This window comes from Grampus griseus, assembly GCF_964374135.1.
Source record: "Grampus griseus genome assembly, chromosome: 2".
NCBI lineage: Eukaryota > Metazoa > Chordata > Mammalia > Artiodactyla > Delphinidae > Grampus > Grampus griseus.
This window is the reverse complement of record NC_139018.1, coordinates 27,470,555-27,485,178: the sequence shown is the minus strand read 5'-3', so window position 1 is coordinate 27,485,178 and position 14,624 is coordinate 27,470,555. Positions and strand designations below refer to the sequence as shown.

Sequence of the window (14,624 nt, the reverse complement as noted above, 5' to 3'; positions counted from 1 at the left end):
GTAAGACTCTGCGCCCCTAATGCAGGGGGCCCGGGTTTGATCCCTGGTCGGGGAACTAGATCCCGTATGCATACCGCAACGAAGATCCCGCACGCCTCAACTAAGACCTGGCGCAAGCTAAATAACGAAATAAATACTTAAAAACAAACAAACAAAAAAACCGGAGAGCCCACAGGACAAGACCAAAAAGTGAATGCCCACAAAGACCAAGCAAGCAGCATACACTGAGTCTACCGGGCCAGCACAAGTCCACGGGGTGTGGTGAACAATGTGGCAGACAGGAGACAGGCTGGTCTCAAGGGAGAAACCAATTACTACCATGGCATGCCAGCTTTTCAGACAATCTAATTCTCCAAAAGAACCTAAACATTTTAACTGTTATTTGAAATCTCCTAGTTTTTAAATCCTCACAACCAATCCCAACATTTGAAAAACTATCTCAAGGCCAAACAAAAAATGTCTATAGGGGCTTCCCTGGTGGCGCAGTGGTTGAGAGTCCGCCTGCTAATGCAGGGGACACGGGTTTGTGCCCCAGTCTGGGAGGATCCCACATGCCGCGGAGCGGCTGGGCCCGTGAGCCATGGCTGCTGAGCCTGCGCGTCCCGAGCCTGTGCTCTGCAACGGGAGAGGCCACAGCAGTGAGAGGCCTGCGTACCGCCAAAAAAAAATGTCTATAGAAACAACTTCTGGGCCACCGATATCTGACCTCTGCATAGGACGGGCAGAAAGCTGGCTAAAATCACACAAAAGAACTGTTGGGCAGCACTGAGGTGAGAGCTGAGATCAGGGACCATGGATTTCTAGTGGCCGCACCTAGCAGCCAGGATGCAGGAGCAAAGAAAAGTATTATATGATTTAGGTCTGGGGTCTACAACTGAGTGGTTTGGAAGGATACGGGGATTAAGGAATTATGTTATAAACTTTACCTACATAGTCTTTAATCCTCACAACAATCCCAGAGAGGCCAGTCTTATTATCCCCATTTTACTGAGGCAGAAACTTAGTAACTTGTTCATTATCACAGAGCTAATAAATTGTGTAGGTAGATTTGAAGACAGGGTCTAAAACCTATGCTCTTTCCACATTCCATGTTGCAGCCCCACAGCAGGAATGGCTGAAGGAAGTGAAATGCACAGAAGCCAAGAAAGACTAACAGAATCTGATGGATTCTTTGGGTTGGGGCACGTCAGAGAGTCTGAGAGTCCTCTTGAGTGGGACATGGCACTGTTCAGTCTGCATTCTCCACCTCAGAGGGATTAGCAGGCAGCCACAAGGTAGAGGCCTTGAAGTCAGCAATAAATAAACAATCTGCATGGGAATATTCAGCCCTGGAAATTCCTAAAGGCCTCTTGTTCATGTGATACTTTTCCTGAATTATCAACTAAAAGAAAAAGCCAAACAAAGGACAATTCAACTTAATCAGACTTACAAGACTTGGCATAAATTTGCCCAACCAGGTTATTTCCTAGAATAATAGCTTATGATCTCTTTGCATTCTCCTAAGATTTTTTTTTAATACCTGTGCCCTAGAATACTTTTATTTATTTTTTATTTTAAATTTATTTATTTATTTTTATATATTTTTATTTTTTGGCTGTGTTGGGTCTTCGTTTCAGTGCGAGGGCTTTCTCTAGTTGTGGCAAGCGGGGGCCACTCTTCATCACGGTGCGCGGGCCTCTCACTATGGTGGCCTCTCTTGTTGCGGAGCACAGGCTCCAGACGCGCAGGCTCAGTGGTTGTGGCTCATGGGCCTAGTTGCTCCGCGGCATGTGGGATCTTCCCAGACCAGGGCTCGAACCTGTGTCCCCTGCATTGGCAGGCAGATTCTCAACCACTGAGCCACCAGGGAAGCCCCTCTCCTAAGATTTTAAAAGGGTTCTTCAAAAAAAATTATTTAAGGACAGGAGCCTCTTTAGATGACAAAGGATCCTAGGTACAGGTCAGAAAACTCTTATTAAGCAGTGGCAAAAATCCTTCATTGAGTACTTTGCAAAATGAATTAAGAAGTCTGCCATGTTTTTCTGAAAGACTCGAATACAATCCACACTTCCAACTGGTTCTCGGAAGGAGTAAAAATTGTTTAAATTGTCTTCTTCTACACTGTACTGAGGAACTATAGTCATGGTAGAACCACTTGCATTGCTGGTTCTTTCTATGACATCTGAAAATGTATTAAAGACGCAAATATTTTACAAGAGGCTGAAGGCAAAACACCCATCACTGCCTATACCATTTATCAGCATGAAATTTACCTCCTGGAAGTAGTGTGTGATAATGATCACATTTCCATCAGTGTCTCCACATTTCTATACTCCCTATGACCTTCAGATGACACAACTATATAAGGGTATCTATCCAGATATCTGGAAATCCAGACAGGCAACTTGACAATTTAACCTTCATGTTAGGCTCTTATAGACAGTTGGGGATTCTAACAGATCCCAGAATTTTTCTGAAAATCAGTAGGTTTCCCACGTAGTTCATAACTTTGCAGTTATTAAGCAGCCAAGCCACTGACCTTAAAAAAGAAAGGAAAGGGCTTCCCCGGTGGCACAGTGGTTGAGAGTCCGCCTGCTGATGCAGGGGACACGGGTTCTTGCTTCGCAACAGGAGAGGCCACAACAGTGAGAGGAGCGCGTACCGCAAAAAAAAAAAAAAAAAACTGGGCAAATCTCAGTGACTAGCCAGAGCCGGCAAAGTCTAATAGGCCAAAATAATGGTTTTAAATTTCTTTAATTAAAATGTTCTGATTACAGATCACTTTAAAAGATCATCTGGTTTCTCAAAAATTAAGAGATTTTATTTTTTCTTCTTAAATTCTACTACAGAACCACCTTGGTAATATGATAACTGCCACTTTCACCTACTATAACAGCAAACCCTTAAAGGATTCCCCCTTAACAATAAAAACATAAAACTTACTGTAAAGTTCTTAACCAAAGGTAATATCAAGGCATAAAATTTGCCCATATGACATCAAGGAATGGGAAGTAATAAAGACTTCTTTCTAGATAACACCTTCTGAAGAAAAGCAAACCAAAGTTCACAACTTACAAAGTAGGGAAGAAAGTGTTAATTGTATGTATATGCACAGTAGCTGATGTCAAGAATATGTGAATACTCACACCAAAACCATCAAATAAGTGAGAATACAGGTCCACTGGGAAAACAAGACTTATTTAGAATTGGATTTTCTTGGACGATTCTAGGCAGTGGCCAGAGAAAACAGGTTCTTGAGCAGTTCTTCTGCTCCTGAAGCCTGCCCCCCTTCCTTGACCACACATTCAAGGTAATACCCTGCCTACTTCAAAAGGATCTTTAAGTAGCTTAGGTCCAAACACTAGGCAAATAAAGCAATTAGGAATTAAGGAATACAGTTCACCTGGAGGAAGAAACTAATAGGCACTATCAAGAACCTGAACTAAGCAAATGGTATGTGCATAATAAATTTGGCTCTCAGTTTTCTGGAAGCCGAGACTAAGACAGAAACAAGTTGGGTTACACATCATTTGTTTCCTGATGAAAGCTCACAAATTTATCTTCAGAGATAATTTTCCTGGAACTAAACAAGAACAGTTTATCAGGAAGGTTCTTGTGAAAGGCCTGTGACCAATATTAGACTCTCCACTTTCAACCACAGCCTTGCTAAAGATAGAAATACAATTCACATGGATGCTTTTAGTGACCCTCCATAACAATCTGCCTGACCTAATAACGCAGAGGTGGGACCTGAAGGAACTGGATGAACGCTCGCGAACCGCGGGCCTCTGCTCTTTAGCACCACTTCTCTCCCCATCCTAGCTCCTCTTGCTGCTCAGGGAATTCTCAGCCTTACTCTAAAGTTGCAAGAAGGCTGGGACTACTTTTGGCCACTTGCTGCTACCACAAGTGTGTTTGAAAAAAAAAAAAAAAGTGTCAGGAAAAGATACCTTAAAAATAATACTACCCATCCAGATCTTGGTTTCTAATACCATTCTCCAATAAAAGGGAACCAGGGCTCCTTGGAGAAATGGCTGACCCCAGGACTGGGACAAGAAATACACAAGATGAGCCTGGGGCATCTTGTAGTGCCAGAAAGTAAAGAAGCGCTGGAAAACAAAACAAGACAAAAAGCAACAGGGGTTTGTCAAAGGGACACAGGAGCCAAATGAAAGAGCTCCCGACAGCCAAAGCTGTAACAATTTGAGCAACAAAATACAGCAGTATTGGACTGTAATTCAATATATAAATACCCAGGAATCCATAATAATATAAATGATTAAACAAGCAAACAAACAAACAAGCTGGGAGAGAAGAAAATCTCCCATGCTGAACACTCTCAGCTAACTTATGAGATTTTAGAAAAAGCACCCTCAAGGAGGTCAAGCATACTCCCCACTCAAGTGTGGGCTGCACATAGTGACTTCCAAAGAGCACAGCATAGAAAGGCGGGGGGGAGAGTAACTTTACAGTGGACAAACCTGACAAACACTACCTCTGCCAGATGATCAAGGTCAATATAACAGTGATAATTCATGTTGACAATATGCTCCCTTGGCATGATATGATGAAAATGACCCTTTACCTTTGTGGTCTTCCTCCCCAAAACCCTTAATTCCAGTTTCATCATGAGGAAAACATCAGACAAATCCCAATACAGGGGTATCCTACAAAATACTTGACCAGTACTCCTCAAAACTCAAACGGCTGTCAAAAACAAGGAATATCTGAGAAACTGTCATAATCTAGAGGAGCCCAAAGAAATACGACTAAATTTAATATATCCAGGATGGGATCCTGGGACAGGGAAAAAGGACATTAGGTAAAAACTAAGGGAATCTGAATAAAGTATAGACTTTAGTTAATAATAATGTATAAATACTTGTTCATTGTGACAGACAAAATGTATCATACTAACATAAGATATTAACAATAGGGGAAACTGGCTGTGGGGTATATGGGAACTGTATTATCTTCACTGTTCTTCTGTAAATCTAAAACTGTCCTAAGATAAAAAGCTTATGTAAAAAAATACTATTCAGAAAGATGAAGTCAAACACATACATACACATACATACACACACACACACACACGCACACACACACATATACACCTCCAGATTCTCAAGAAATTTATAATCAAAGCCAAGCAAGTAAATAAACATTTTCATATACTTTTTATGTTGTAAATACAAATAGTTAATTTGGACAAGTCTATACCTACCCTTATAAAATGACATATGATCTATGGGGAAGGTGGCAAGTCTGTGTATTTCTAATGTCACAGGTCACACATTGCTTTCATTTGCTGAATCAGCTCCATACCCCACCAGTCCAAGAATATGTTAAAAACCAAAAGCCAAATCCACGTCTTTCTGGGTGTGCTACCATAGCAGCAGAGGTCAATCAGCTTGCAGCTTTAGTGAAACTCTGAAGATGTAATTTCCTTCACACAGGCTCCTACCTGCACTCTGTCTTCCTCAGGTTTATGACCAATCTGGGGTATAATACTGAGTATACAATGTGTACATATTATTTTAAGGCTAACCATAAACCTTGTAACTCCTGAATGACTAACTCAGGAATTCAGAAACAGCCAAGTCCCTTGGAGAAGCCCTATACATTGAACAAAAATGAACCAAAACAGAAACACCTACCCTTTTCTCCTTTTGAGAGATAGTACAGCATAGTAGTTAGGCTGAAGGTTCTAGAGTCAGGCCTCAGGTTGGTGTTCAAATCACAGTTGGGCCACTTACTAGCTGTAAGGCCTTGGATATGTTCCTTAACCTCTCTGTGCCTCATATGTAAAATAAGAACAAGAGTATGTACTTTACAAGGTTATTGTGAAAATTAAATTTAATAAAGGTAAAGTGCCTAGAACAGTGTTTGGCAGCTGGCAAGCACTCAGTAAGTGTAATTATTAGCATCGTTGTTGTTACTGTTAGCATTTTTGCTATTATGGTAACTGCTTGTCAGTGCTAACTCAGAACTCCACAAACAATTAGGTCACTAACCATACTTTCAATCTAAAAGTGCTAATAGATGGCAAACTAGATAAAGTAGTCTGCATCGACTAAACCCAGGGGTGACTAGGGCCTAAATGGTTGGAGACAGGAAAAGACAGACAGGTAAACCTTAAGGAAGCAGCAGTAAGATTTAGAAACTGAAGAGATACAAAATGCCTAACAAAGCAGGTATTCAACGAATCATTTTAGCTGCTAACAGGGGATAGAAAGAAATACCAGATGACTTCAGCAATTCCTGCAAGCGTTTTACCCGATAAGTAATAAACTACATGAAGGACCCAATAACATTAAGTGTGGGGAGAGGAGAAGAGAGGACTGTGGGTGCGTATATAATGATCAGGGGTTGTGGGTCTATACGCTTCATTTGGTAATAGTTCACGGTGAATCTTAAACTGTGGGGTCCAATCAGAAAGAACACCAAATCACTGAAGATGCTGTAGTTTTACACTAGAAAAATAGCATCAGAATACTTGCAAGAGACTACCACAAGTACTACACACTAAGAACATGGACCACTCTGTCAGCCCAGAAGCTATATTTAATGGGCAGAAAACAAATTTACTCTGATCTTTCAAACAAGAGCAAGTACCAAGTCTACCAACAGCACCCCTGAAATCAAAGGATCACATCTAGATTTTACCCAGAACAAAGTCAAACTTAGAAAGGCCATAAGCAGCATTTAGCAACACTAAATTCTTTCAAATTTCCAACACAATTCAGCAATGGCAGAGCACAGAGCAGAAGTAGTTTAAGAAGGCTTATAGAAGTACTGAAAACTAGACATGGAAGATTTCCAGGTACTGGTATGATAAAGGATAGATGCTCTCCTCCTGCTTCTATCAGCATTTACGACATTAACTCAACATAGGCAATACGTCATACTTGACTGGGGGGGTGGGAACTGGGGGGTTGTGGGGGTGGGCGGGGGGAGAAAGCTGGAGAAAGAGAGGGAGGAAGGGAGGGGAATGAGAAGGAAAGACCAGTTGCTGCCCTAACAATACTGCTGCGGGGGTGAAGCCAGATCAAATGTTTTTTTTCATACTGTTCCAAAGTTATTTACGGTAAAACCTCCAGCGTGACCCTTTCAGGCACAAACAAAGCCTTGTTCTTTCTTAACAACTAGTCCCTTGATTTCCCACACGTTGTGTTGAACAATGAGGTTGGGGGCACAGAATAAAGCAGATGACATCAAACTCCCTCAAGTCGGAGGCTTGTTTCAGAGCCCGAATTCTGGTCTGTGGCCAGCTGGCTGATTTCACAGAGGGCTCTACTGTCCAGGATGCCAGGCTGCATATGCATTTGGGGGCCATGGCTCAGGATCAACCACCAGTTAGCAATTCACACAAGAAACAACACAGAAGTCACTGCATCTCACTAGATTACCTTTATAAATCTGTTCCCTTTTCCTAGAAACTAGGCTCAGTCTTCAGAAGTCATCATAAAGATATGTATAGCAATTTCAAATTCTAAGCAGCCCCCTTCTCTAGACCAGTTGAAAAGAGAGAAGGCTGGGGACAACTGTTGAACAAGAGAAATTTAAATGAAGTAACAGAGGCAGGTTCAGTCATTTGCCAGTTTGCCAGTGGCCAGGGGCGTGGGCTGTGCCATGGGCTCCAGTTCCCTCCCCTTTTCCCTCTAAGGATCCATAAGGAGACTGTCTATGCATGGCCCTACGGCCAGCAGATAGCTCAGTCTGGCCTCAGAGAGTCCTCCGGAAGGAGCCTGTAACCCCATCTGCACTTGTCCTCATGAGCCGCTCCAACGCCCAGCCCACAGGTGCCCCTGTCCAGAAGGTGGTGGAGAACAGCAGTGGGACCCCACGCTTCTCAATGCGTTCCTTCCCAATTGACGACTTTGAGACTGGGAGTCCTCTGGGCAAAGGCAAGTTTGGAAATGTGTACTGGGCTTGGGAGAAGAAAAGCCATTTCATCGTGGCGCTCCAAGTCCTCTTCAAGTCTCAGGTACAGAAGGAGGGTGTGGAGCACCAGCTACGCAGGGAGACTGAAATCCAGGCCCAACTGCAGCACCCCAACATCTTGCGTCTCTACAGCTACTTCTATGACTGGCAAGGATCTCCTTGATTCTGGAGTATGCCCTCCCGGTGGGAGCTCTACAAGAACATGCAGAAGAGCTGCACTTTTTTTTTTTTCTTTTGCGGTATGCGGGCCTCTCACTGTTGTGGCCTCTCCCGTTGCGGAGCATAGGCTCCGGACGCGCAGGCTCAGCGGCCATGGCTCACGAGCCCAGCCGCTCCGCGGCATGTGGGATCCTCCCAGACCGGGGCACGAACCCGCGTCTCCTGCATTGGCAGGACTCCCAACCACTGCACCACCAGGGAAGCCCCCAGAGCTGCACTTTTGAGCAGTGTACAGCCACGACCATGGAGGAGCTGGCAGATGCTCTGATATACTGCCACAGGGAGAAGGTGATTCACAGAGACATAAAGCCACAGAATCTGCTCTTGGGGCTCCACGGAGAGCCGAAGGTTGCCGACTTCGGCTGGTCTGTGCACGCCCCCTCCCTAAGGAGGAAGACAATGTGTGGCACTCTGGACTACATGCCCCCAGAGATGACTGAGGGGCGCATGCACAATGAAAAGGTGGATCTGTGGTGCATCAGAGTGTTCTGCTATGAGCTGCTGGTGGGAAACCCCCCCTTCGAGAGTGCTTCCCACAACGAGATGCATCGGTGCATCGTCAAGGTGGACCTGAGGTTCCCCCCTTCCATGCCTGCAGGAGCCCAGGAGCTCATCTACAAGCTGCTCAAGCATAAACCCTCAGAACGCCTACCGCTGGCCCAGGCCTCAGCCCACCTTTGGGTCCGGGCCCACTCTCGGAGGGTGCTGTTTCCCTCTGCCCTTCAGTCTGTCCCCTGAATTGTCCCTGTCATTTTCTCAGTTGTGTCTGTATGTCTGCATATGTGTAGTTAGGAGGAGGGGATCCTGGCCTGTTCCCACATCTATCTTCTACCTCCTCTTTATTTAATAAACGCTGAAGCTTTTTGTACTAAATAAATAAATAAAGTAACATATTGTTTAACTTTTATGGAGAAGGAAACACAGTCAGGTTTTAATTTAAAGCTAGAAATCTGTATATAATACAAAAATAAACTAGATTTTAATATTATTAAATTTTAATGTACCAATTAGCCTTCTGTACTAAACCATCTATTTATTGACCTGTTTCTAACCCACTGGACAACAGTCACATCAAATGTAAATTTGAAAAAGACATATTTTTCCTAACAGAAAAAGATCAGCCCTCAGTACAGACAACAGCAATCATGAGCTGAAGTGTAACTGTTCCAAATAAAATCAATTAAAGCTATAGCATAGGGACTTCCCTGGTGGTGCAGTGGTTAAGAATCCACCTGCCAATACAGGGGACATGGGTTCAATCCCTGGTCCGGGAATATCCCACATGCCACAGAACAACAAAGCCTGTGCACCACAACTACTGAACCTGCGCTCTAGAGCCCACAAGCCACAACTACTGAGCCCGTGTGCCACAACTACTGAAGCCCACGTGCCTAGAGGCCGTGCTCCACAACAAGAGAAGCTACCACAATGAGAAGCCCGCTCGCCGCAACTAAAGAAAGCCCGCGTGCAGCAACAAAGACCCAGTGCAGCCAAAAATAAGTAAATAAATTTATATTTAATAAAAAGCTATAGCATACACACACACAAACACTCTTTTCATACAGCTTTTAGTGTGAAAAAATGTTATAAGCCAATGGTTTCCCAACTGCCAAGATCCTTCTTGATAATTTTTATGCTTAAATTGTGATAAGCGTACGACTCAAGGCTGAACTCTCCAAATGATCTTGTTTGGCTTTCTCATCTGTAAGCTAGTTGGGAAACACAGGGACCATAACTGAGTGTAATATCCAAATAAAAGATAATCTCATTTAGCAAAATGAATTATTAATAGCAACAGCACTCTTGAAGAATGACAATGAAAATAAACCTTAGACCAATAAGATTATTTGGAAGAGGTTAAAAAAAGTATAAGTGATCTAAATTACCAGTAGGCTTTTCTTTCCTTTCCAGTGATGATTATGACATCTCCTCACAATTGCTTTCTCTCTTTCTGTATTTCCAAAACATAAATCACCCTTAGGCAATAACTAACTCATCTCATCCCCTAAAATTAATTCATCCTCCAATTTTCACCATTAACAAGCATTCTAAATAATAAATGGTACTGGAATCTATTAAATTATTATGGTATCATCTAGTCTTTATGAAAATGTGGTTTTCAATTCACAGATTCTGAGTCCCTACAACGGGCTTTTATTATGGACCTGAAGTAATGAGGAAACTACATTCACTATGAATGATGAGTTGGTACTTCCTGCTTCAATTCTGTGCAGCAGTCTTTAAATCTGAAACTATTTAGCCTGGTTTAGCCTCATTTTATGAAATGAGTAGGGAAGGGATAACCTCAATTGGAAATCTTAACACAAAACACATCCCAACATGGGCCTGAAGGAGAAATCTTTGCGGAAAGAGTCCCACCCATCATTTCAATCCATTTCTCTCTCTATTCAGAAAGGCCTTCGCTGGCCACTCAAATACTTTACCCCATTAATCACGCCTTACCACCTACTGCTTGATTTTTCATTATAGTACTTATCACTACCTGACATTGTGTGTATTTTTTTTAACTTGTATTTTGTCTTTGTTCTCCACTAGAGCTCAAGGACCTTGTCTGCAATTCATTGCTATAACCCTAGCTATGTATGGCATATACTAAGTATTAAATAAATATTTATTGAATGAATGCGAGAATCACAAAAACTCAGAATTCCTCTCATTAAAATATTCTTTATCTGGTCACTGCAATGACATAGGGTGGGGGAGTCAGATAAGCAATTCAATTTTCATTCACTAGACAGGAAAGAAGAGTACCAACATCTATGGCCCACCACAATGGGCCCTGAACAATTAAAGAAACCACCTCCATTAGCCCTTCTAACAATTCTATGAAGTCTATCATCCCCATCTTACATATAAGAGACCCAAAGAGAAAGGTTAAGTAATTCCCCTAAGACCATACACCCTTTAAATGGTGGAGCTGATGGGATCTGAACCCAAATCTGTCTGACTCCAGATGCAGGGTCAATAAGACTAAGATATTTAACTCAGTTGTACAACAATGCCTACGTAGTATATTAAACGGAAGACACAAAGATGAATAAGACAGCAAGGAGTTCACAAAGTAAGCTGTGACAAACAGGATGTAATGGAAGCACACAAGAGGGGTGTACAGGCAAAGACTGGTCCAGGTTAAGAGAACACTGTGTTCAAAGAACTGCAAGGTATTCAGAACAGCTAGAGGCAGGAGGAGAGAGGTGAAGAGGAAGGAAGAGGTAAAGATCAGAGATGAGGCTAGGACAGTGTCAATTCATTTGTTCATTCATTCCTTAAGTTGAAGTCCTACTATGTACCAGGCACTGTATTAGACACAGGCATTTCAGTGATGATTGAGACACAGCCTCTGCTCAAGGAGCTTAAAGTCTACCTGAGGAGATGGGTAAATACAAAACTACAACACAGTGTGATACATGATAACACTGATGTATTCACTGGACATTAAGGTGCTCCTTGATAGGAAGATGATGAACGAGACAGGTCTATCAAGGCACTACACTCACAAAGATCCTTCTAAGAGAGACTGCCTCAATTAGAGCAATAACTAAATGCCAAGCCCAGTTGGCCAAGTTTTGCACTTCAGAAAGTGTCCAGTTCTCCAAACCTCAACCCAAACCACAGCTGCTTAAACCAGGGGTGGATATATGACCAAAGAGAAGATAAGCAACAGGCTGTTCAGAGACTTAGATATAAAAAAGGAGCTGAACCAATGAGATCCTTGCACTCTGGAGTCACACCTCAGAAGCTGAAATGATGCATAGAGAGAATCCTTGAGGCAGAGTCTGGGCCACGAGTGGTCAAAATTTAAGACAAAGCAGAACTAAGTGGACAGAGGCTATGAAAAAGTTGCAAACTATGCTAAGGAGTGGGATCAAACCACAGATAGGTCTGTGGCCTGCACAATATATTAAACTGTTAAAAATGACACCCAACTTAACGGTCTCTAAAATACCATTTCTCACAAAAAGGGACCACAACTTCTTGGAGGAATAGCTGCATCCAGGTCAGGGGTTTGACATACAAAAGATGAGCCTTCGGCACCTAGTTGTTCCACACAACAGGGCAGCTATCAAAGTCTAATAGGATTGTGTCAAAAGGATACAGGAGCCGAAGAGACAAGTGAGCATAGAAAACGAATGCAAATGACTAAAACAATGACTCCAAAAATTGAAATAAACAACAATAAAAAATGATCTCAGTATAATACTTAAAACAACCTTCTTCAGACTACACTGGAAATGACACGGGCAACCTCCTTACTCTGAAAACTGTCAATAAGAAGGAATAAACTCTGCACTTACCCCGACTTTCCTTCCTGAATTATAAATTTTAGGGTAACCAAATGGCCTCAAGTGATGAATTCTTTAATAATTCCAGCTAATAAATATGAAAGGAACAACAATTAGAAAATCATCATTTCACAACCTTAATGAAACAAGTAATTTACATAAGTCATCAATGGCTTCCTAAGTGAAAGATTAATTGGAAGTTTTACATTGGAGGCTTCGGGCTGTTACCATCTTGGTAGGCAGGATAATGTCCCCACCCCCCAGGCGATGTCCATAGCCTAATTTCCAGACCTGTGAATATGTTACCCTACGTGGCAAAAGGGGTTTTGCAGATGTGGATTAAATTAAGGGTCATTATAAGGGAAAGAGGGAAGCAGCAGAGTCAGAGTAGATGAGATGATGGAAGCTGAGGAGGGAGACAGGTTTGGGTGGGAGAAAGGAAGAGAAAGTTTTGGAGATACTATGCTGCTGGCTTTCAAGACGGAGGAAGGGGTCACCAGCCAAAGAATGCAGGTGGTCTCTAGAAGTTGGAAAAGGCAAGTAAATGGATTCTCCCCTAGAACCTTCAGAAGGAACACAGTCCTGCTGACACCTTGATTTTAGGACTTCTGACCTCTAGAACTGTAAGATAAATGTGTGTTGTGAGCCACTAAGTTCATGGTAATTTGTTATAGCAGCAGTTGGACACTAATACACCCAACTGAACCCACTGATCTATCTTCGCAGCACTAAGGGGCACAAAAAGTACTGTGTGCTCTGCCGTGATGCCACATGAGGTACACAATACCACCCTTAAAGTAACCTCACCAAAAGATAAACCTGAATCTAGTTACATCTTTACAGCTGATTCCTTTTACAAGAAATATGGGGGAAAGAACTCGTTAAATGACACCTCAAGGAAGCAGAGACAAATCCAAAATGTAGGACGTGATTTAAGGACCTCTGACTCCAACAATACAATTTCAAGCATATAAAAAAGGCAGGGGCGGGGAGGGAGAGTGGACTGTTACAGATTAAAGAGACTTGAGTGATACAACAAATTAATTTTAAATAGATATTTTTGAGACAAGTGGAGAAATTTGAATATGAATTGGGTATTATTAGATGGTATTATGGAATTATTGTTACCTTTGCGAGGTATATTATAGTCACATAACATTGTGATTAAGTTCATAATTTTTAAGAGATTCATCCTGAAGTATGAAGGACTGAAATACCAGATATCTAGGATTTACTTTAAAACAGTTCAGCATAAAATGAGAAGGGAGAAATAGTTAAGATGAAACAAGTGTGACAAAAACCTGATAACTTGAATCTGGGTAATGTGTACACACTGGACTGACTGCACTCTTCTCTATAAAACTGAAAATAAACAAATGCCAAAATTGATTTGAATTAGTTGGTGACATTTTAAAATCAGGAGCTTTCACATAAAAATCTGGATTTCTGACTTCATTTGAAAAATCAGATGTGGCAACAGGCCCTCATCAAGAGATGAGTACTGGCTACTTCAAACTGACAGTTTCCACTACTCCCAATTATCTCCCATTTAACATCACCACTGTTTTTCTTATAGCTGGCCCAATTCATTCATTTACATCACCTACTTGGCGTTTAGGTTAAGGACCCCAGGAGTAGTCCGATTAAGCTGGCTAGTGGCAAGAGAACAGAGCAGACATGGGGAGAGCAACTGTGTGATGGTAAAATGCTAGTGCGTAGATGCAGAGTCCTGCTGTCAAGGTCCCTTCAGCAGCCTTGGATACAGATGTAATTCCCATAAGACTATGCTACACTATATGCTTTCTGTATTCAGTGCTTACTAGAAGCAAGGCAGTATGCCTGACATTCTGAAAAATACAAACATGAAAATAATTCCTGCCCTCAGGATACTAACAGTCTAATGAGGAAGACAAGATATAAATATAAGTAATTACAATATAAGATGAAAATAAGTGAGTTTAGGGTACCGTTCAGGGAGGTTCATATGTAAAATGCAAAGTGAGGAGTGACAAAGCATACAAAGCTTCAGGAACAGGTCATGAAGAACGCTACAGAGTACGCTGGGAAATTTACATTTTACCAGATGAAGAATAGTCAGCCACGGGAGGGTTTTAAAACATAAGTACAAATCAGAGGGGGCAACACTAAAGATGAGAGTAAACTCTCATTGCTCAAATT

General features: G+C 42.1%; 1 protein-coding gene and 1 pseudogene across 2 annotated transcripts in view; one reads left to right on the top strand and one right to left on the bottom strand.

The window, feature by feature from the left end:
• The window catches only part of TMED10 (transmembrane p24 trafficking protein 10), a 45,347-nt gene that overhangs the window by 28,592 nt on the left and 2,131 nt on the right, over positions 1-14,624 (bottom strand). The gene's annotated exons all lie outside the window — the stretch shown is intronic.
• Positions 7,754-8,880, top strand: LOC309818785 (aurora kinase B-like; annotated as a pseudogene). The gene is made up of 2 exons: positions 7,754-8,162; positions 8,378-8,880. The product of its transcript is annotated as an aurora kinase B-like (transcript).